The sequence below is a fragment of the Micropterus dolomieu genome, linkage group LG23 (genome assembly GCF_021292245.1).
Source record: "Micropterus dolomieu isolate WLL.071019.BEF.003 ecotype Adirondacks linkage group LG23, ASM2129224v1, whole genome shotgun sequence".
NCBI lineage: Eukaryota > Metazoa > Chordata > Actinopteri > Centrarchiformes > Centrarchidae > Micropterus > Micropterus dolomieu.
In genome coordinates, this window is record NC_060172.1 from 11,737,718 (window position 1) to 11,759,476 (window position 21,759).

The 21,759-nt window shown below is 40.1% G+C and overlaps 1 protein-coding gene across 4 annotated transcripts in view; it reads left to right on the forward strand.

The window, feature by feature from the left end:
* zbtb16a (zinc finger and BTB domain containing 16a) overlaps window positions 1-21,759 on the forward strand; it is a 140,138-nt gene that overhangs the window by 55,453 nt on the left and 62,926 nt on the right. The gene's annotated exons all lie outside the window — the stretch shown is intronic.

Here is a 21,759-nt window from a genome sequence, read left to right on the forward strand (position 1 = left end):
TATATGTGATTCCAAATAGAAGGTCAAAACATGTTAAAAAAAAAAAACACTTGCATGGTCCTTTTAAATGGAGAGTGAATCTCTTTTTCTTGCAGATTTACAGTTTACTCATATACCCTTAAGCTTTTTCTCTTGCATCTCTCAAATTTGGTTTACAGCCATTCACCGTGATTAATACTAAATAATCAGTATTGAAAAACAATTTTTACATGATATATATTTACAGCAGAGTGTATGCAGCCAGCGAGCTGAATACAGGCACAACTTATCTTACATATACTTTATCTTACTATAAATATATCAGTTGTCGAGCATAACCTAGTTTCTGTGATTTGTGGATTAAATGACTCTACATCCCAGTAAAGCCTAGCAGCTCTGGGAAACTTAACCGAAGAGGTGCCTGCACATCATCATCTTGTCATCCTACACCTCTGTGACATTAGAGGTCTGAAAGGCAGTAGAAGTCAGAACACAGGCCACATTGATTGGTCCAGTCTGACACTATTACACCCACCCCCGAATACGCACAAACCCCAGCAGTCCCTGTGCTCTGAACCTACTTAGCGCAGCACTGTTTTAATGGAATGGACCATCTTTTATTGGTAACACAGAGCTCCTCACTCCTAAGGCTTTAAGTGCAGATGGTTTATTGAGACACTGTAAAAGCCATGGGACCTATGAGGGAACCCCTTCTGAGCGCGCGCACACACACACATAAAACCCCAAATCCATGTGTTGACGTTGGCCTAGAAATTGAGCCCTCTGTTTGGTACACTGCGTGTTTTCCAATGGGACTCAGTAAGTGGTCTGAATTGTCTACTTGGCATTATTGTTGGTGATACACCACCACTACACACATGCCCATCTACTGTCAGTGCGCAGGAAATGCTAATTGCCAGGATCATTTGTTTGTTTGTATCTAACCCAAACCTAAACAATGACCGAGATGGATGCTGACACTTCGGCTATGTAGTGACAAAGATAAATGACAAACTCACGCTGTGCCAGTGAATGGGCTCAGCAGACAACTCAGCATGTCAAAAACAAAAGTTGCTCGGAGGAAATATTCACTGTTTATTTTAAAATTACACCCCATTTTCACAGTCCCTACTGCACATACGTGCTCCCCTCCTCACTCACTTGTCAACGCAGAATGATGGGAGCTCTATCAAAGAAACATATTGGATGTTGCAAGTTTTGGAGGTAGTGTCTCCCAATGTGTGCCCCACTATGTGCTTCATCTGTGCTTCTTCTGACATACCGTCCAGCTCTCTAAAGCCTCTGTCCTGGAGATGGCTCCTACTGTGTTTAACATCATATTGTGCAATTCAATGGCAAAAGTAAGCATGAGGTAAAAGTATTCTAGTGTGAATAGTGTGTGCAGCTCTCTGCATGATCCAGCGGAGATTAGCCTTAAAAAGCCATGCTCTGGCTGCTGATGGCAAACCTAAAGTTATACTTTCGGACAGCAGTGGTACAAGAAACAGTGGCAGTAACAGTCATAATGACAATGAAGGCAGAAGAAGCTTTTCTAGCGGTATTGGAGGTTATATAAATAATAGTAATGAGTTGGAAGTAATTGTATTAGTAGCAGTCAGTAATGATAGTGGCAACAGTATTGGACAAATATTTAGCATTTAACAAACACTTAAGTTTGCCAGTTACTTAGAGAAAGCCTGCGAGATGAGTAAAAAGGAAAATTAGACTTGTAAGACAAGAGAGGCTTTGTTGTACATAAACATATATTACCTAATATATTTTATTTCTTTTGGCTTTGTAAATGAGTTACCAGAAGTCAATATTTTGATCACCCCATTTATTCCAATGCAGGTAGACACATGGGATATTGGACATTTAACAGGAAGGGGCCATGTAACAGAGCCAACATGAGCAAAAGCTTATATCCACTACATGGAGTAATTTGGGCTAAAGCTTTCAGAAGAAATATTAAATGCTGCCTTTTGCAACAAAAATGACAAAGAAAATAAATGAATGGTTTCATATTTCATCATTTTTTCTACATTTTTGACAGTATATGCCAGCCCTTTCTCTTTGTGTGACCGATTGCAGAGAGTTAACAGCACTCACACTCCAAAAACGTCCAAATGATGTTTTATGTTTGAGGGAAGATCATGGTTTAGAGGGAAGGGATGAGGAAGGAGAAGGGTGAAAGATACATTGGCCTTTGGGATTATAACACCAGGGAGATCGTGATTACTTTTTTGATAAAATAAGACCACTAATGTGGCAAAAGCTGGGAAAAAGATTCACATAAATACGGTTGTCCAGGAGGTGCTTGTGTCAGCTTAGACCATACTGAGGTAATCATTATCTGAGCAGATTTTCAGTAGAAAGTAGATCATTTGAAAATCCTCTATGATATCAACAGGTTAATAATGTACAATTTGTACCCATTGACATAAGGTGAAAACTCTGTTGACAGAAGATCAAATGGAAAAAAAGAACATTGAAAACTCGAGGAAGAACCAAATACTCCACCTTGAGAAAGGCAACCGAGCGGAAGATGTGGGCAGTGTATTTTTAGCAACAGTGGCAGCAAGTGCACAAACTTTTTTTCTTTCGTTCTCTTTTTTCCTCTTTCCAAAGCGGGGCTGTGTTGACGCACGACATCAACCTGCACTGTTACACACATCAGTGTTGATTCATAGCCGCTTTGGTCTGGCGTAAAAGGCAAGACAAGCGTTTCAGTCGAGACGGGCGACGGTTAGGGAAGAGACAGCGCTGAGGCAAAGCTTCTTTGATAGTTTTTGTTGTCTTTTTTTCTCTCCTCCACCTCAACCGTTTGACTTTCAAGGTTTTTCTCGGTCTGACGCCGCGTCTCGATTTTTATCGTGTCTTTCTGTAATGATGACAGTTCACCGAGTCCCAAAACCCTCAACCTCAGCCCCTCCTCTCCTCCTCCTCCTCCTCCTCCTCCCCATCCACTGCCACCGCCGTCATCCTTCAGCTCGCTTCAGAAAAGACAGAATATTGGGGAGATGAAGCGAGAGAGAGAGTGGAGAGGCTTTTTGGTATGCACAGCGTGTCGTGGATGTGGAGCGTTTCAGACGCCGCTGCTGCTGCCGCTGCTGCCTCCTCCCCTCTGCTTTCCACTCTGTCTCTCACTCTGTATCTGCCTGTCTGCCTGCCTGCCTGCCTGTCTGTCTGTTTGTCTCTCTGTCTCTCTCTCTGTGCTTGTTGTACGAAGGACTTGGCGGCTCGCCAGTCTGGGCTGCCTGCCACCACTGAGGGTACAGTATGTACAGTCTACCTTGTGCCAGCTATTTTTTTTTTCCTCTTGTCTCGTTCTGTCTCAGTCCTCTCTCCACGTTGTTGATTTTTTTTCTTCTTTTTTTTTTCATCTCTGCCTGACGTTTAGTGTTTGACAGCATTTGCTGAGCCAAAGCCTGCAGATGGGGGTTCAAGCAGGGTGGGGAGCTATGACTCAGCCCCCTTTGGGTGCATTTTGAGGTCCTAGTTGTTGTTTTCTTTAAATGATAGCAGCACTTTTAGGCTACTAATGGACAATAATGCCAGTATTTTGTAACTTTGAACAGTTACCAAAAACAAAAAAATTATATTTTTCCATACCTGAAACACCAGTTAAACCACAATGAAACCCCAGAATAATGATAGTAATTCTAAATTCAGTCAAAATTTGGGCTGGATACTGAATCTCAATGGGTTTTTTTTCGTGCTGACGGTAATTCATCTATACCACACAGTATCAACTGTCCTGTATCTAAAGTTCACAATGAATGTGTTTACTCATTATTTGATCCAATAGTTCCTGAAAAATGCATCCACTTTTGGAATGTATAATATTTAGTCAAAGTTCTTGTACAGCTGCTTGTGTTTAGAGAACATTTGAGAAGTTTGGCTTCTTTTATTACATTTTAAAAAATGCGTAATAGAAAAACATGTTTATATTTGATAATATCTTTATAATAACTCAATGTCCACTTATTAGCATTTCCGAGAACTTTTAACATCCTCAACTCAATATTCATGACAACTGAGCAAAGTTCATCTGCTGAGTTGTTTGTCAGACTACTTTTCCCAAGGTGAAGCATTAACTTTCACACTCAGTGAATATGTTTCTCAATATAAGATATCTGTACTCAAACTCTTAGCAATAGTATAGAAAAAGTTAAAACAACACCCAGCACTAACCAAAACATGACATTAGAATTAATTCAGCTCAAGGTAGGCTCAAGCTTCAAGTATTTTTCAGTCCAAAAAAGTATAGTAAGTAAATAGTAGTAGTAACTATATTTTATCCACCGTATCAAAAATAATCTGGCTTTTAAATATAATAAAATGTGTGTGTGTGTGTGTGTGTGTGTGTGTGTGTGTGTGTGAGAGAGAGTGATGAAGCTCATCGAACAAGACCAGACCAGACTGATATGATTCACAGTTTGTTTTCCGAGCGAGCCGATGCAGCATAATAAGATTACTAATAAGACTTCATGAATACGCGCATCTCCATCTCTGCACAAACATTTCATCACACTTCCTTTATAGCTTATGAGTCTTAATCCTCAGTTTACACTATGTATACATGGTAAAGAGTTCCTGGATTAGCCAACTGAGAATGTGTGTGTGAGACCTGAAGCACATTAAAAAAGAGATTCATCTTTTTGTAACCAGCAATCGCAGGCTAAGAGTCTTGCCTCAAGGACACATTGTGATGAAATGAGAGATGGTCTCCGTAATGGGTCGCCTGGCAGTAAGGTAACCAAAAAAGAGTATATAAGAAAAGAACATAGGGACCTTTTGGTTGTTTCACTGTCCTCCAAGAAGTTGTCAATAGTGTTCTGATGCGCTGAGCAATTTAGCAAATTTTGCTACTGAAAAAAGGATTAAAACATGTTTATACTCTGCAAACAACACCTACAGGAAAAATCTAGATATTGTTTTGGTACCCATTTGGCCCTTTTTTTGGCAAACTGTACTTGCAAATAGTAAAAACACATTTTAACATTAACAATGATTATTTTGTTAGCATTCAACAGCTCCAGATCAAATAAGTATCTAACTAATTCAAAACTTCATAGGATATGTAGAGGGTCATTTGGAGGCATGTGAGGCATAAGTGGTTGCCTTGTAAAAGAATATAACAATTCCCACAGGAGAAGTTTGACATTAATACAAAATAAAGCATACAAAATAATGAACTTTATAGTTAGTAAACTGTTCTTGGTCACTGGTCTTTAGCCATCATACTCACAAGCTCAACCACAGTTTATCCACAAACAAATCTTATCTCAGTCTCTACATTATTGATGGAAACATGACTTTACATGATAATCTCCTGGCATTTCAGGTCATGTGCTAGCACTGTGTGATGGTGTGTCACACTGGCTTCATCAGTTTGGTATGCCTGTGTTTGGTTTGAGCATTAGTCAGCCAGTACAGTGTATTTCCAGATAGAGGTTGGTAGTTTAGAATAGTGTTTCAGACCAACCCGAAGGGAATTCTTTTACGACACCTCAGTTGATAGTATAGCATTATGTTCTCTGTTGGTTGATCTTATTTTGGGTTGTATGCTAAAAAATAAAAGCTGTGATAGGTTGATTACTTAAAGCCACTGTGTTTAGAAACAGAAAATTCCTGATGATAGCGCTGCCCAAGTGTCAAAGAAGACACTGCAATGACCAATATTTTCCACATTCAAACTCCTCTCCCACTCTTACTACCAGAGAGTGACAAAAAAGCAATGACATGATTACACAGCCAGATGTAGAGCTGGATAACAGGAAAATTAAAAAATAAATATTATCAAATAATCAAATGAATGTTCAAGAAAAGTAAGGTACCTACAGATAAATAACATCTACTCTGCCTGTGCACCTGAGTAACATTTAATTGTTTAGATTTTGTAGTTTATTTGACCTGAGCAGTACACATTAACTAGCATTATTGAGTTATTAGAGCCAAAAGTCTAGTTTCCCTGCTGCCCCTGACCAGATGTTCATCTTGGCTCCCTAAAATTAAAAGCATTGTTCCAATCTGATCCCAATCTGAGTGTGGGAGTAAAATGCCCACGTAAATGTCCAGAGCATTTAGATGAGGAAAAATGCAAAGAATTTGGATATGAACATGGCGAGGCGTGAGGGCTGTTTCCCGTTGCTCTTTGTCTGCGTTTCTATCTCCGTGGCGTTTGTTTGGCTGTCGGCTGGCTGGCTGTTTTGGCGTTGTGCCGGCTCTTCCCTCACAGTGATGACGACATATTTGTGCCGGCAGGTCTGGATGTTCTGCCAGCATTCCAGCATTTATGATCGCTCGCAGATGTGAGTCCAGGAACACACTGTACTGTACCCAAACCCAGAAATTAATGAAACTTGACTGCCTTCCAGGCCACAAATTCCTAAATGTGTTTGTGTGTGTTTGTGTGTGACTCTCTGTTTGTGTGTGCGTGTGTGTATGCATGAGTGAGAAGAGAGACAGGAGACTCAAGGGAGGGACGAGGGACAGGGGGGAAAAGTGCTATTAAAAACCGAGTAGTAGGAAAAGAAGTAGTTCAGAAAAAAAAATAAAAGCATAGCCCAAAGTGTTAAGCGGTTTGCATGTACATTTTTGACCACAGCTGATGTTCTGTCCTGCATGCGTGCACACACGCACAGATTCTCACAGACACACACACACACACACACACACATCACTGCTGTTTCCCTGAGTACATTAACACAGGATGACAGACAGAGCGGATAAACAGCAGTAGCTCATGCTTTAGTAGCATAACATTACTCCTTTTCTGTAACTTAAAGCTCCCCCTTCCCATGCACTTCTTGTAATACTTCCCCTTGCCTGTTGATTTACTGTTCCAAACACTACTGGGATTATGCAGCTGGACAAATCTCAATGAAAGGAGGCCACACTGGCGACAGACAAGTGAGAGGTGACACAACGCACAGCGACTTATAATACTAGCATCAGCCCTTGCTGTCAGACTGATATTTTTATTTCCCTACCACAAACGGGGGGGTCGGGGGATTTGTTAGACCTCTGTCCTCAGCAAATGTGACTATCATTGGAAACGTGTTACTCTGAGCAGCTGCGCTCCTAAGCCAGAACTCAGTGTACCTGTGCCGTGGGCTTCTTGGAAAAGCAGTGTTTTTAAAGAAATAAAACATAAAAATAGCCTGGCTGAACAGCATGTGAGGGATGATCCTCTGGGTGATAGTCTCTGGCTCACCAGGTTGACAGTTCTGTGTCTGGAAGCACACTTAGACTAGATGGCCAGTTTCCTTAAATGTTATTTTACGCTGCGTGGTTCTACCTGACACCTGTAGCTACCTTCCCGGAAGAGGCTGTGTGGGTAGAAACTATAACTTGCTGAGAAATGTGTCACTTATTAGCAAGGGACCTCACTAGTCCAAGACTCAGTCCAGCTCATACTTAGGTATTAAATGGCATTTACAGGTGCTAGCATTTTTTAGCTAGGCGTTGGACTAAAAATAGCAATGTTGGCTTCTTCATTTGTCTACTGATTTGTTTTAGAATAGGGATAGTCAACTCCAGGAACACATTCAATGTTTTTTTCTAGAAAGACAACATGAAACCCTCTACATCCACCATCTGATAGCACCAGACAAAGTTTGCACAGGAAGAACAGGGCCTCTTCCTGTTTTGTGCTACTAGTTAAAATTGTTGATTTGAGACTAGTAGAGGCTGTCACTATTTTTGACAAAAGTCCTGTGAGGGATTCATTTATTAATGCAACAGTGTGACAGTAGCTAGAGCATGAGCACCTCCATATTAAAATAAGTTTGTAAATCAATTTGGTTATGGTTTTTTATCATTTTATAATTTTTGTTGTCATACTGCATATATATATATATACACACACACACAATTACATGCCATTTTAGAAGGGAATGCATTAATACAAAACACACAACTGATATATATAACAAGCAAGTAAATGCAAGTAAAGTAACAAATATTTAATTAAAATTAATAAACTGAAATGCAATCAATAGACAGTAAATAAGTAAAACTATGCAGTTGTCATTAGCAAATCTACTTCAATGGTCAAAATCCAAAGAACCACTAACAAATGTACTTTTGATCATATACTTAGCACAATCTCTATAAGTAAAACTATTTAAAACAATCTGTGCAAGCTCAACTCTTATTTACAAGACATAACAATGAATCCTCCCTCAAGCATAAATACTACTAATGAAATAATTCCACAAGTAATCAGCTTTTGTCAAACAAGCAGCTCCAGCAGATTAGTTTGTAATCAAATTACTGCAGTCCTTTTCCCGTGGCTTTGGTTACTCCTAAAGCCTGTCAATCAAAAAGTTAGACAGGGAAGCTCAAAGTTGACTTTTCCGCCCTCTCTATTTTCAGACAAGAAAAAAAATGAGGAGGACTTGATCTTATTCCTTTTATTACAGGGATATTGCAGCTTTAAATCCTTTTGGTTGCTAAGTAGCGAGTGCCCCTGTGCTCCCTTAATGGGCCTGATTTGGTATTCCGCTCTGATGCCAAGTCTTATTTTTGTATGCGAGACAAAGTGTTTTGATGCAGGGCGATTGCTGAAACGTCTGTGTGTCTACCAAAGGCTGTTTTTTTTCCCTTTTTGGTGGAGAGTGAGAGTTTTATGGCCTCTCACAGTACAGTACACTTTGTGCCTTCTGCTCAAAACAAGAACACAGTCGATTGAATTTTGGATTCGCTTCATCATCCCTCCCTCCTCCCAGCAGCTTTGTTGTCAGCGAGCAGCATGTGTGTGTATGTGTCTGAGAGAGAGAGATGTGAATGCTCGCTGTGTGTGCTAGATGTATGCGCGCGCGCGCGTGTGTGTGTGTGTGTGTGTGTGTGTGTGTGTGTGTTTGTGGTAAAAGTCAATTATTGCAAAAGGCTGCCAATTAATTTGCTCTCCTGGAAATTCGAATAATACTGTAGAATGCACACACTCATAAACACATGTGTTTACACAAATCAAGCACGCACATTCTCACTTACACACAAACATGAGTTGAGCTGTGTACACACACACACACACACACTGCTCACCATTAACTTGAAAGGAGGGAGAAGATGCACAGGCTGCAGACATTTGTTTGCTCAAGTGTGATGTTAAATTAGGTCGTGTGTGTGTGTGTGTGTGTGTTTGGGGGGCTCTTTCTGACTGAATAGTGAACATTGCTCAAGGGGGCTAAAGCAGGATCAGGTGGAATTGTTCGGTCTAGTCTCCAGGTATTCTGGGAGTGTCTTTTTTTAGGCAAAGGGTCCTTTAGACTGTCTCAGGGCATCTGGATGACAGAAGGGCAGAGCTGATTGTGAGTCCCTGTGGCACTTATCTGGACACAATAACTCAGCAGTCACTGACATCACCATAATCATATTCCCCCTGCTAAGATATATACTCTAAGTTAACTAAGAAATAAAAACTCCTGTATAGTGTAATGCAATCAAATGTCAATAGAAAAAAACTAGTTTTTGTGTGGGGAAGTAGTAGAACTTCTCGACACAACTTCCAGACACCTGATTTTTAATGCAGTGTGTGTTACTTGTAACAAACCCATCTGGCCTTTAATGCATGGCAAAATTAACAGTGCATGACAAGGAAATGTATTTGCAAATACTGTCTGGTGTGGTTGAGTTTTTAAAAAAGGAAACCAAAGTTTACCGAGGAAAACTTCAGTTATGTAAAGTCTTAAAAGCTTGTATATGAGAGTGTACATGTGTGGTACTGGCAAGGTCCAGTTGTGCAGTTCTGTATAGCAATTAGTGGTATCTGCCACATTTGGAAGAGGCACTTCTATGTGTATCTGGACAGCACATGTGGATATAAGTGATACAGAGATCATTGAAGTTCTACAATCTTATCTCACGTTTTGCATGTTGTGTCAAAGTTGGCCTACAGCACATGCATGTACAGGTGTGTGTGTGTGTGTGTGTGTGTGTGTGTGTGTGTGTGAGTGTTGTGGTTGGGAGGGGATGGTTGTTAAAGGGTTTCTGAATGCGTCACAAACACCCCCCTCCCAAAACAAAAAAGAGGAAAAAAAGCTGTGGCAGTATGAGAGGTAGGTAGTACAGGGGGGAGATAAGGTTGTGAGAGCAGAAGGCTAAATTTAAATCGTAATTGGCCGACTTCCACAAGCTTGTGGGCATTTTAATGAGTCATAATAACTTCATTTAAAACCAGCTGAGCAGAAAATAGATTGGAGAGGAGCCTGTGGCTAGTATGGATTTGTGTTGCTTTGTGCGAGCGTGTGCACGGGTGTGCGGGTTTTGAGCTTGACTGTAAAACCTACAGACATGCGCGCGCACACACACACATACACACACAGTGCAGAAACTAACTGGTGCGACACGTATCCAGGACAGCTCACAGAATAAAACTGAGCTGCTTTTCATGCAGTGTTTGTGTGTTGGGAGACGGTGATGGTACAATCAACACATCATGGTGACCGTGTTTGTCAGACACACTAACTCTACAGTTACAACTAATTGTACAGCTCAATATCCAAAAATTATCTAGTAAAAATATATTTGCAAAAGAAATGTGAACAATGTGAAGGAAAATTATATTTAGGTGTTTTCAATGGAGCCCAATTAGACCTGCTGACAGGACCATGTTGGCACATGCAGGTATGACTGACATACTGTACATCTCACCTGTTTTGTTGTACCTGTTGGGGTGACCAGTTACAACCTTAATGTTATTACATGGGGTTAGATTGGTGACTTCACATAATTCCCAGCACACCATTGCTCCACCCTCCTCCAACCTTAAGAGAGAGCATTGCGGCATCTGAATTTCTTTAATATTTATATGGTGGTCCACTACATACAGTGGCTGTATTCGGAACCGCCTACTACATACTACTGGCAACCGCAGTATGCAGTATGTACTGTATACTGCATACTGTTTGAGGTATAGTATGTAGTATGAAACTGATAAATAGATTTATTTTGCAGCATGCTAGGCCAGGCTTGTAGTTTCCGGTTTTCAAAATCGGAACAATAAGAGGATTATAAATGTAAGTAGGCCGACCGCTTGAAACGTATTCTTTAAAAAAAATCGTATGTATGGCTGCAGCTGAGCTGTAGCAGATCTTTGCTTCGGTGTATTGGTGCATAAATAAGAATTATATAAAATAAAAGCAAATAAAAAGCAAGTACTATAACCAAAACTGTAACATTACACTAACAATGTAATGTCTATTTAGAATTTAGAAAAAACTTGTTAGAAGTGGATTTAGTGAAAAAACAGAATTTGAAAATTGTAAAACAAGTTCTGTTGTTGTCCTCTACACAACAGTTCTAGCGCTTTGCATTATGGGCCACAGTACGCGCGATAGACTGGTTCGAGGCATACTGCAGATTTTTCCCGAATCTTTACGCCATCGGGTATTTTTGGCATACTGTAGATTTTGCTTTTGTTTGCGTACTACATAACTACATTTGGGCCAAATCAGTACGTACTACTAGTATAGTAGGCGGTTTCGAATATGGCGCCTTCACTGTTATGTAGTGCTGTCAGGATGTGTAGTGATGATTATTACAATCTATACAGTGGGCTCAATGAATCCCAGAATGGATTGTAATGCAAATACAATGTACATACAATCGATGGTCACTAACTACTATCATCCATTGCACAGGCAAGTTTCCTCCTGTCAGTGATCCAAGTAGTGGTGGGAATGTTTGAACAGGCTACTAATGAAATCTTGAGTAAAAGTATCCCACACATTTAATTTTCAGCTTCATTAATACAATTACTGCAATGTTTAAGAAAATGTCACATTCAATTTTGTGTTGTATTATGTTGTATGTATTAATCAATGTATGCTAAAACAGACTAATGCTGCTTCCCTCTGATAAATTCACATATAATAATGTTTAAGTGCCACAGATCTTTTGTCATGCGTGCTAATATCCAAGCGTGAAATGTGCTGTCTGTCCGAGGGTGGTGTGTCTTGTAAACTGTCCGGTCTGCTGTGAGCGCAGCTGAAGCTCTGCAGCTGTCAGCCTGCTGAAAACTTACTGTCACATCAAATCAGAGGTTCCTCTGACAACCCTCCATGTGTATTGTTACCATCATCTACTCATGAGCTGGACAGGGAGTCACACCTGGAAGTGAAGTGAGAGTTATTTCATGAGACAGAGAGCGTGTGACAGAGTCCTACCAGAAAACGAGTGAAACCACTGTTCCTCTTTTAAAAAATGCCTCAGATTTCTCTAGCATTATGCCCAACAGTAAAACATTGTTCTGGTAATGAAATAACAGTGTGTCATACATTCACTCTGGCTATTAGATTTTCACTACCACTTGTCGCAGTTTCTGAAATGAGCCCCTGGTATGCACTGACATCAGCAGAAATGGCAGTCAGCCAATCAAATTTGACAGCTCTTTCATTGTGGCATGACAGTGTGTGTAATTAGACAGATTTTACACGTGTGTAGACAGTCACACACATCTCTGTTCACATGTCCTTTCAGTTGTTTTTCTGTTAAGATTATTGGGCAGCTCATGCCCATGGCTTCAAATCAAAGCTGTGTTTAGTCTCTCTGGTATTCTCATGTTAAATAAATGGCCTGATAAATGCATGTTTTCTGTATATCTTGACTGCACCATGTGACAGATGAATGAATAATTATTGAATACATATGTCATTGTCTTTGCCCAGTCCAGACAACTTAACTCTCAAATCTTGTTTTTTTTTTTGTGTTGGCCTACTCTTACATTATTTAATACAATCCAAGACTTCCACTTATTCTTTTGACAGTTTGTTCCAAATTTGCTTTAGCATACTAAAATGTGTTTGTAAATTTGACTGAAATGTCATTATGGCTTTTTTTGCAAGGGATTTAGATTATGTTACAGTCCCAACTGGGAAAACAGAGTGGGGGGATTGTTTGTGACACAAATGGTAATAAAAGTAAATATTCTCTCAGGCACGACCTTTTATTGCATTATGTAAGTTGGCCAATAGCTCTGGGAAACTTTTTAGATCAATTTCGCAGCGCAGATTAGAAAGCTATGAATCCCATTTATGGAAGAGCTCCCTCATGAAATGCTCTTTGAAACTTTTATATTTTCGGATGAAGAGAGAATGAACCCGGCTAAGCAAAGATCTGCCGACGGCACTTTCATGTGGGGGGAAGAAAGAAAGCAAGAGAAAGTGAAAGGAGACAGAGCAAGCGAGGCAGAGGGAGAAGATAAAAGCACTCCCAAAGCCATCTGGAAGTAGCCAGGACACACAAGGATTGCTTTTATGCTACTAATTCCACTGGGAGGTGCGACATAAAAGCAAAGCATGGATATTGTGTTATAACTGTTGAAAACAAGCAAGTGGCCACGGAATACTAATATGGCCGGTCAGAGGGAAAAGCACTTCAATCCAGGAGTAAACAGGCTTTTTGGATGGCCCCCCAGAGGATTTTGGATGTATTGATTTGCAACTATTAGCTGACTATCTTGCAGACTTTCTGGCTGCATTACACATTTACTGTGTAGCCTATCTATTTCATTTGATATTTAGCTGTTGGCTGTGTATACATGCAGGAAGAATACTGATTATTGTTCATACTTTGGTTAAGTTATAATTCTTAGGGGCACCCCTGTAACTTAAGGGTTAAGACGCTCTCCATGCAATGCAACATTCCCAGTTAAACTCCAGCCGGGGGCTTTGGTTGCATCTCCCTCCTAAGTTTCCTGTCATCTCTCTAGTTATAATCCTTTTCCTGTTTTCATAATATAAAATGTGGAAGACAACATTCAATCATGGTTTCAGACATTCTTGGCTTCTCGTCTTTATTAAAACAACATGACGCGATAAATCCTCCCAGCCCACGGTTTGTTAGGCTGGGCTGTAAACACATACACCAGTTGCTCTTCTTACGTTGCATTTCAGACCAAGTGGTCAAGTGTTTGCTGCAGTAGATATGTCATTTCAAACTGAACTTTGGGACCCTATATTGTTAAAACACCACTCACTGTACTCACCACCAGTAACCACAGGTGTTGCCAAATCAACAAATTTATTCTTATTGAGAGTTTGATGTAATTTCAGGTTTTGAATGAACATAACATCCCAGTGATCCCAACTTTCCATGTTGCAGTGGCGAATAGCTGTTTAACGGCCCACTTAACAGCGTTTATTATAACCCTTTTTGGGGGCCGCCCTACCCCATTGCATGTTGCATCATACCAACTACGCATTGCATGATCACACAAAAGGAACCATAAACTATTTCTTAAGGCTACAATGTTAATAACTGTGTGTAAACATGCCACAAATAAAACTATGACGTGAATGAAACAGTAATATTATTGTACTGTTAGTTCACTTGTGTGTGGGGTATGACATAACCCTGCTTCTTTTAACTCAGTTATAATGTCCCAAAACCAGTTTGCTTGATTAACTAGTTTTAAAGGCAATCACATGAAAATGTACCTAGTGAAATTATCTAAGAGCCACTCACTTCATGAGCTGTCCACTAAATATGCAAACACATCTCTGTGGGGTAAACTGAAAGACCTAAAAAGTACAAAGACATAATTAGTGCACCCAGCTTGACAACAGCACTCCTCACCAATACAGATGTTTCTGTCAAACTGTCACCCACTTTCAGACTTACACAAAACTTTGAAATGTTGCATAAAATTCTATGTAAGCTGGAGATGTTTCCATCAATTTAGTTAAAGTGAATAACATTGCGCTGAAAGATATGGATAGTGTCTCACCCTGGTCACATTTGCTGCTAGTGTTGCAGTTTAAAACAGATCATTATAGTTTCATCTTCACCAAGGTTAGCGCTTTAGAAGATAATACTAAGTGAATTTTAACTGGTTGTGAAGTGGCTGCATATTTAATGGGTTTTTGGGGGCAAAGCAATGAAGAATTACCTTTAAAAGAGTTTTTGGCTTTTTCAGAATTCAAGTTCATCAAATGTATGCAGGCACAGCTGTTTTTCCATTAAGCTATCCAGCAAGTTTAAAACTGAAGTGTCACAAAATATAAAAGTTGAATTTATTGACATTGGATGAATACATTTGAAGAGAGTAAATCCTAAATGTCAAAATGTATTCAGCTGGAAAAGAAACATTTTTTAAAGGGCAATTATGCTTGATCATTTTTAATAAATTGCTATTTAGTATGATTTCATGGTTTCACAACCACAGTGAAGTACATGTTAGAAATAACATGATAAATAACCTACAATATAATATACTGTTTATTATCATTAAACCTGGATGGACAAAATTTCATTTTCAAGTGAACGTGAAACATTGTTTAATGTACATTTCAAAATTCACCTTTTTAGAGACCCTTCGTTAAGCCATCCCCCGAACATGCAGCTGGCCAATCACAGCGCAGTATAGGCTCGCTCTAACTGAGGTCCGACACTTTCATGGCTGCGCTCCATTGAATCTAATGCAAAAGGAGTCGTTTTCTAGCTTTCTTTTCCGTATTTTTCCTCCTTCTCAATAGTCAGGTAATACGGTGGTTCACTTTTACTCTTTGATCGATAGGCTTTAGCTTCTGTCATTATTTTTTTCACATCAGTTTGAGTGTGTTTGACAGCCTGAATACAACCTTCAAATGCACAATGCAACTGTAAAATTTCTCCAAAAATTACACAATATTTCACCGGGGAGTGCAGTGATAAACAGTAGCAGTGCCGTGATAAAAGTCTGTCAGGTCCGACAGTTTGTTGGACTTAGCAACAGTAACTAAGGGGGGCGTGGCTTAGCGAAGGGTCAGTTGACATACCAGAATTCAAAAAATGAATTAGATACACAATAAATAAATTAAATGAAACAAAATGTATGTCAAGCTAAAATTTCCCTGATAACCCATCAAGGTAACAGCAGGAAAAGAGGAGGAAAAGCCTACTCAGAGAGCAACTAGAGAGGACAGCAAACCCTTTGAACCGTACAGTCACCATTTGGCCTATTTCTGCCTCAGCTGATTGTATCCTCCCCACCACCACCACCACCACCACTACCACCACTACCGCCTCCAACCACACATATACACACACTTTCCTACTTTTGGCTGCCTGCCAAGAGCTGTCATTGCCTCTACAGTATCACTTCTGCTGTATCTATATCCAGAGCTTTGTGGAGGCACATGCACAGAGTGCAGCTCTGAGGGACGGAAAATCCTCAAATCAAGAGAAAAATGATCAACAAAAAATGTTAGCTTTGGTTTTTCTGGTTAAAATTACCAAAAGTGCTTAAATACTAACTGTTAATAACAGTGTTAATAACAGTATTAAATGATCCAGATAATTTAAGACTTTTTAGAGACTTGTTGACACACTGGTTTACTTTCAAACTCTCAAACCTTACTGTTAACAGAATGTGTGAAAATCACGTTCTCCTTGTCTGTTCTTTATTTAGGACTATATGTGTTTATGTATAATTCAGAATGCCGTGAGCAATGTGTTTAAACTTTATTGTAGCTCAAAATGAAAGCAGCTGATGAAGGCAGCCAGAAAGCTGAGCTCAGGCTCTCATAAATGATAAGTAATTGGATCTCAATGTCATCTGTGTTGTGGGTCTGGACAGAATCTGAATCTTCATCTTTGTTTGACTTTACTCACCAAATAATATCCCCACTCTGACACCCCATTTGGGGAAAAACAGATGACTTAATGGAAAAGAGCTAGTAACCTCTGTATGGTGTCATTTGGCAGATAACACTACAAGGTATGTGGTATTTTGAGGTAAGTTTATTCCCCTAAATAGCTCTTGTTGTGAGATTCCCCTAATTGATCCGATTTGCCCGTTTGAAGTCAGCACTTATTATGTTTTATGTGGAAGATTTAACAGGGTGGAAGAGAGGATTTTGGAATCAAACAAAATAAACAAGTATGTAAATCAATGCACCTGAGTGCAGTAAAAAAACAAAAGCTGCGTGTTTCAAGCATTTCCTGCTGTTTAGCCATTTGGAAATCCTATCTGCACTCTCGGCCATGTCTCCAGTTGTTTCTGTTGGCTCAGCTTGGACTCTTTCCTGAGTTGAACTGACTCCCATCAGCAATTGTTTAGAAATGTTCTAGTTGTCTTTTTGGTCAATCTTCATACGTTGACATGGGAACATGCAGACAAAGTAGAGGCACTTCACTTCAAAAACACCAACTTGTTAGTCTTCTTTTCTGAATAATTTTTAGATAACATTTGATCACTTCTTCCAAGGTGCAGTATTTCCAGATTTTGAAGAAATGTATTTAATTTCAGCCAACTTTCAATTTAGATTTCAGAGTATTCCTTTGCCAGTTTACAATCTTCCTTCCTTTTTTCTTTGTCACAGTTTTACTACCCAGGTGATCACTGGTATTCCCTGCTTTCTACTCAGGCCCAGTGACTCCAGCCTTAATAAACTCAGCATTGCTTTTGACAATGTGTGACTTGAAAGCAGGAAATAATGGGCCTTCAACAGTAAATCTTTACAGGTTATTGACCTGGGGAAAGGAAGGGAGAGTGTATGGGGGGGCATTCACCAACTCCTGCCATGATTTCTCTGCTCATGTGGTCATTTTGTTTCACAATTTACAAATAAGGAGAACAGGGGCAGATGAAAATGACTGGACAGAGGGACAGTGAAAAGTTTTGTACTACAGTAGACATTAGTTTCCTCAACATCTGACAAAAATGCTTATGCTAAAATAAAACTGGGTGAACACATTGGGTGTCCACCACACAGGTTTTTAATGAGCAGAAGCTCAGTGTCTCCTGTTGCACTGGTAAAAGTCCCAGAAACGGCCTCTGCTTTGGTTTCATTCTCCAACACTCCTTGACAGTCACTTTTTTCCTGCTACTGCAGAAGAAGAAAATAAAAACCAGGGCAACAAGTGTTGCTTCTGTGTCTCGATTTGGTGCAATCACCTTAAACCTCAGCACCCCCCCCCAGGCAGCAAACGACAGCCAAAATTAGTTTTCCTGCCCTGATCTAGCAGCCATCTCATCCCTTCTTCTCTTGAACTATAAATGCATTTACAGCACTGTAAAGAGGATGTCAATTGCTGGATTCCCAGCAGCTGGCTGGGCAACAGTCTTTGGTGGTCACAGAGGTAAGGGTTCAACTGCTGGTCAGAGTCTCAGGTCTGTCTCCCTCTTTTCTTAGCACAAATATCTCAACAACTTCTGGCCAGATTACTATACACTTTGGTATGGATATCAATGGTCCACTGAGGATGAAGCAATCCTGTCCTCATCAAAAAAAGAATCGGGTATTTGGTCCCTGACAAGCGTCCACTTATGACCATGAAAATAATGAGGTTGTAGATCAGAAAACACTTATGAGAATTAAATGCGTTTTTGTAAGGCACTTACAAAGAACATTTGTTGTTGTAATCTGATGATAGTGACCAGGTCAAAAAAAAATCATGGATAGTAGAAAACGAGGACAAATGATCTGTTTTGTTGTTCAGTTTTGGGGACTTTTGGATGCCATGTAATTTCATGAGCACATACATGCTCTCAAGATGATAAACCCTCTTGATTGCAGTGACTCCATGGTCTTTCCTCCATGGTCTTTACCGTTAACACTCCCAGGACACTGTACTACGCTTGCAATAAAGATTCAAAACTGCTGTGTGGTTGTTTGAGGGTTGTTGTCAGCTTCTGTTTCATGTCAAATTGCTTCGGAAAACTGCTGTTGAGTAAACTACTGTTGAGTAAAGGTTTGAAGTTTTAGGCAGTAGAAATTCAACAGGAACAGTCACTAGCTGTTGAAGAAATAAACAAGGCTCAGAGTTGAACTCCCGAAGAAGAATTAAAAGAGCAAGGCACGGGAAAAAATGTCAGGGTTTGAAAGATGTTGCAGCAGCTGATAATACTGTTTTAAAAAACTGACCTCATATTAACTTGTTCTTAACAGTATTATAAATCTGAAAAAGCTGCCAGTCAGATGTAGAATGCATGAGAATTAATCATCAATAGACAGAAGAGTACTTTCCCTGCCTTCAGGGAATGGCTTTGTGCAGATTATACATTAACTTACTACCTCACTGTACTTACTAGTTACTCTAGATTTACCTTGAACTGTGTGTCGGGTTGGTTAGTTTAGAGCTCTCTGACCTCAATTCAATCTATGAGGTATGTTATTGTTACATGACAATTGATACTCACTAGTGAAATCCAAATGTGTGCACTTAAAGAACTTCACAGATTCTAAGCATTAAAGTCTGTTTACAGGTCTTGGAGAGTCTTATATGTGAAAAAGTTGCATAAAGCCTTTTGTGGTTCTAGAGGGACCTGCACAAAATCTGATAAACTGCCTGAAGTGACTTGAGTCAGCGTTGATAGTTTCTGAAGAGTTTGAAAATGAAAAAAATCTGAGGATGTGGAGTTAGAAAGAATTGAAGAAGCTTACCGGACCCTTTCAGGGTAGCGCCTTGAGGCTACATTAGCCATTACTAACATACCACACCTGACTCTCCGACCAAACTGTCAGCAGCCAAGTTGCACTGTGGGTAACATATGTACCAAGTTTTGACAAGGAGGAAGAATGTGTTGAATGAAAAAGACGAAATCTCTGGCTCTGGTGTTTTCAACTGTCAATTGTGAGGGCAACAATGTTATGCAAGTGCAATGCTAAATAAGTGGAGTTCTCATTTTAACAGTTTAGTCATGCTGTCGCTGTTTTCAATGACAAGCACATTTTGGACAATGTGACATTAGATAATGTGTTTTTTTGTAATTGTTACAGTTCCTTGTCAGACAGATCTTTAAAATGCAAAGCTACTGCAATTAATAATTAAAGATATATGGTTGTGACAAAAACGCACAGCCATACCATCGTACACAGGCTCTATTTACTGTTCACTCTCCATCATGGATAGGTCATATTTTTGCTACTTGAAACTCTCAGCACGTCTTTGCCAGCTTGGTTATATTACTTAAGTTCTACTTCAGTGCTTCCTATTTTTAAGTGTTGTCCAACATGTATCTGTGAGCACTGTAAGCCAATTATTCAGCCCTTGATGGCTAGAGGGTTAACAGGACACTTTACACAGTGCTGTCACAGCTTTAAACGCTCTTGTCCCATGGGTATGCTTTGATATAGATCATCACAGATTACTTGGGGTATTGAGTACTGTGTGCATTTCTTGTGTTATCATTTATAATTTCTGGGTAGTCTATAATGCTACAAGTTGCACAACGCATTCCCAAGCATTGGATTCATTTATTTAGACTGAAAATCAAGTTAACCTAAAGTTTAGCTTAATCTAATCAAGGCCTCTCTCAACAGAACTTGTAAGACTGAAGCTGCAGTAGGTCACTCATGTCAGCATATATTTTACCAGAAGCTCACCCACCCCTGTCCAACAAGGATCTATTAATACCAGGCCCTGAGGCTTGTGAGAAATGGTCCACTTTGGCATTTTAGAGCAGCCTAACTTACTTCCTGCCTCTTCACACTAGGAGAGCCCCGGGTGGTTCCTCTATGCATCCAGCTTTTGTTTCCTTCCACTTCTTCACAAACATCCATGTACCCACATGCACACAATACAAATACACACATCTACCCATGGCCCTGAAGATATACTTGTGTCTGTGGCCTGCAGGAGCATTACGGATACATGTCAAAGCCTCATTTTCTCCTCTCTTTTTGAAAACAGAGGGGGGGTTGAAAGCAAAGCTGAAAACACATGGCACCTTTCACCTCTTGGGGACTGCCAGGGAGGAGGGGAGGCCAGCGTTTGGAGAGGATGGGGTTGTTTTAAAACACTTGGTCAGTGTCTGGCAACAGCACGGCAATTGCTGTTACTGGACAGGAAGACAGGGCATGTATGGTTGTGTGTGTGCTCTTACACCTGGGGAAATTGCAGGTTTTTAAAATAAGATCTTGTACTTGATAAGGAAAACATAGATTATGTTATTGAGAAAATAATGTTTACTGATTTGTGATTTCAAACTTACAAATTGAATTATACAAGGCAACAAATTAATAATAAGCGTCTACAGCCATGCTAGAGGCTCTTTTATTTTTACTCAACTCAAAAATAAGAAGTTATGTCAGTTTAGACAGCTAACGAAATAATAATGATGCATATGTGTTCCTGTCCATTCATGTCAATGCACACTTTAAACCAGGTTTCTCTGACGTCAAGACAGTTTGAAAGTAAGGAGGACGGGACAGAAAGAGGGATGAGGGAAGGCACGGCAGGAAAGGAGGAAGGAGGAGGAGGGATGGATGTGTGGACTGAGATGCCCTCGATCTCCCAGGGGGCAAAAGCTCTGGAAATGGCTTCGTCGTTCAGAGAAAGTAAGGCGAAGGAGAGGGAGAAATAAACAGTACAAGAGAACAGGGAACAGTGAGGGCAGGGAACTGTCTGTGACCTACTGGACAAACAAATTGGTTTGCAGGCAAAATGGATTAAGAGGTTGAGCTGGGTAAAATAACAAGGGTGACTGATGTTGGCTCATCCATTTTGAAGGGGGGCTGAATTTAGAGGCTTCATGTGGAAGTGTCTTGTGTATTTTCCCCGTCTGTGTGTGTATGTGTGTGTGCATGCGAACGCTCTGCAAGTCAATATTTGTCTGCTTTGCCACGTCCCTAGACATCCCATTCGGTGCAACAGACCGTAAAGCTGTCAAATGCGACCTGAATATTCTCTGTCTTCATCTGTTTCCTCCTTTTTCTCTCCCTCCCTCTTCCTTGTGCTCTCTCACTTCCCTTTGATTTCTTTTTCCTCTCCGTCGATAACAATATCATCGGTAGCAAACATGTTCCTGTGCTTTTGATGGCTTGTCTACCCCCCCCCCCCCCCCCCCCC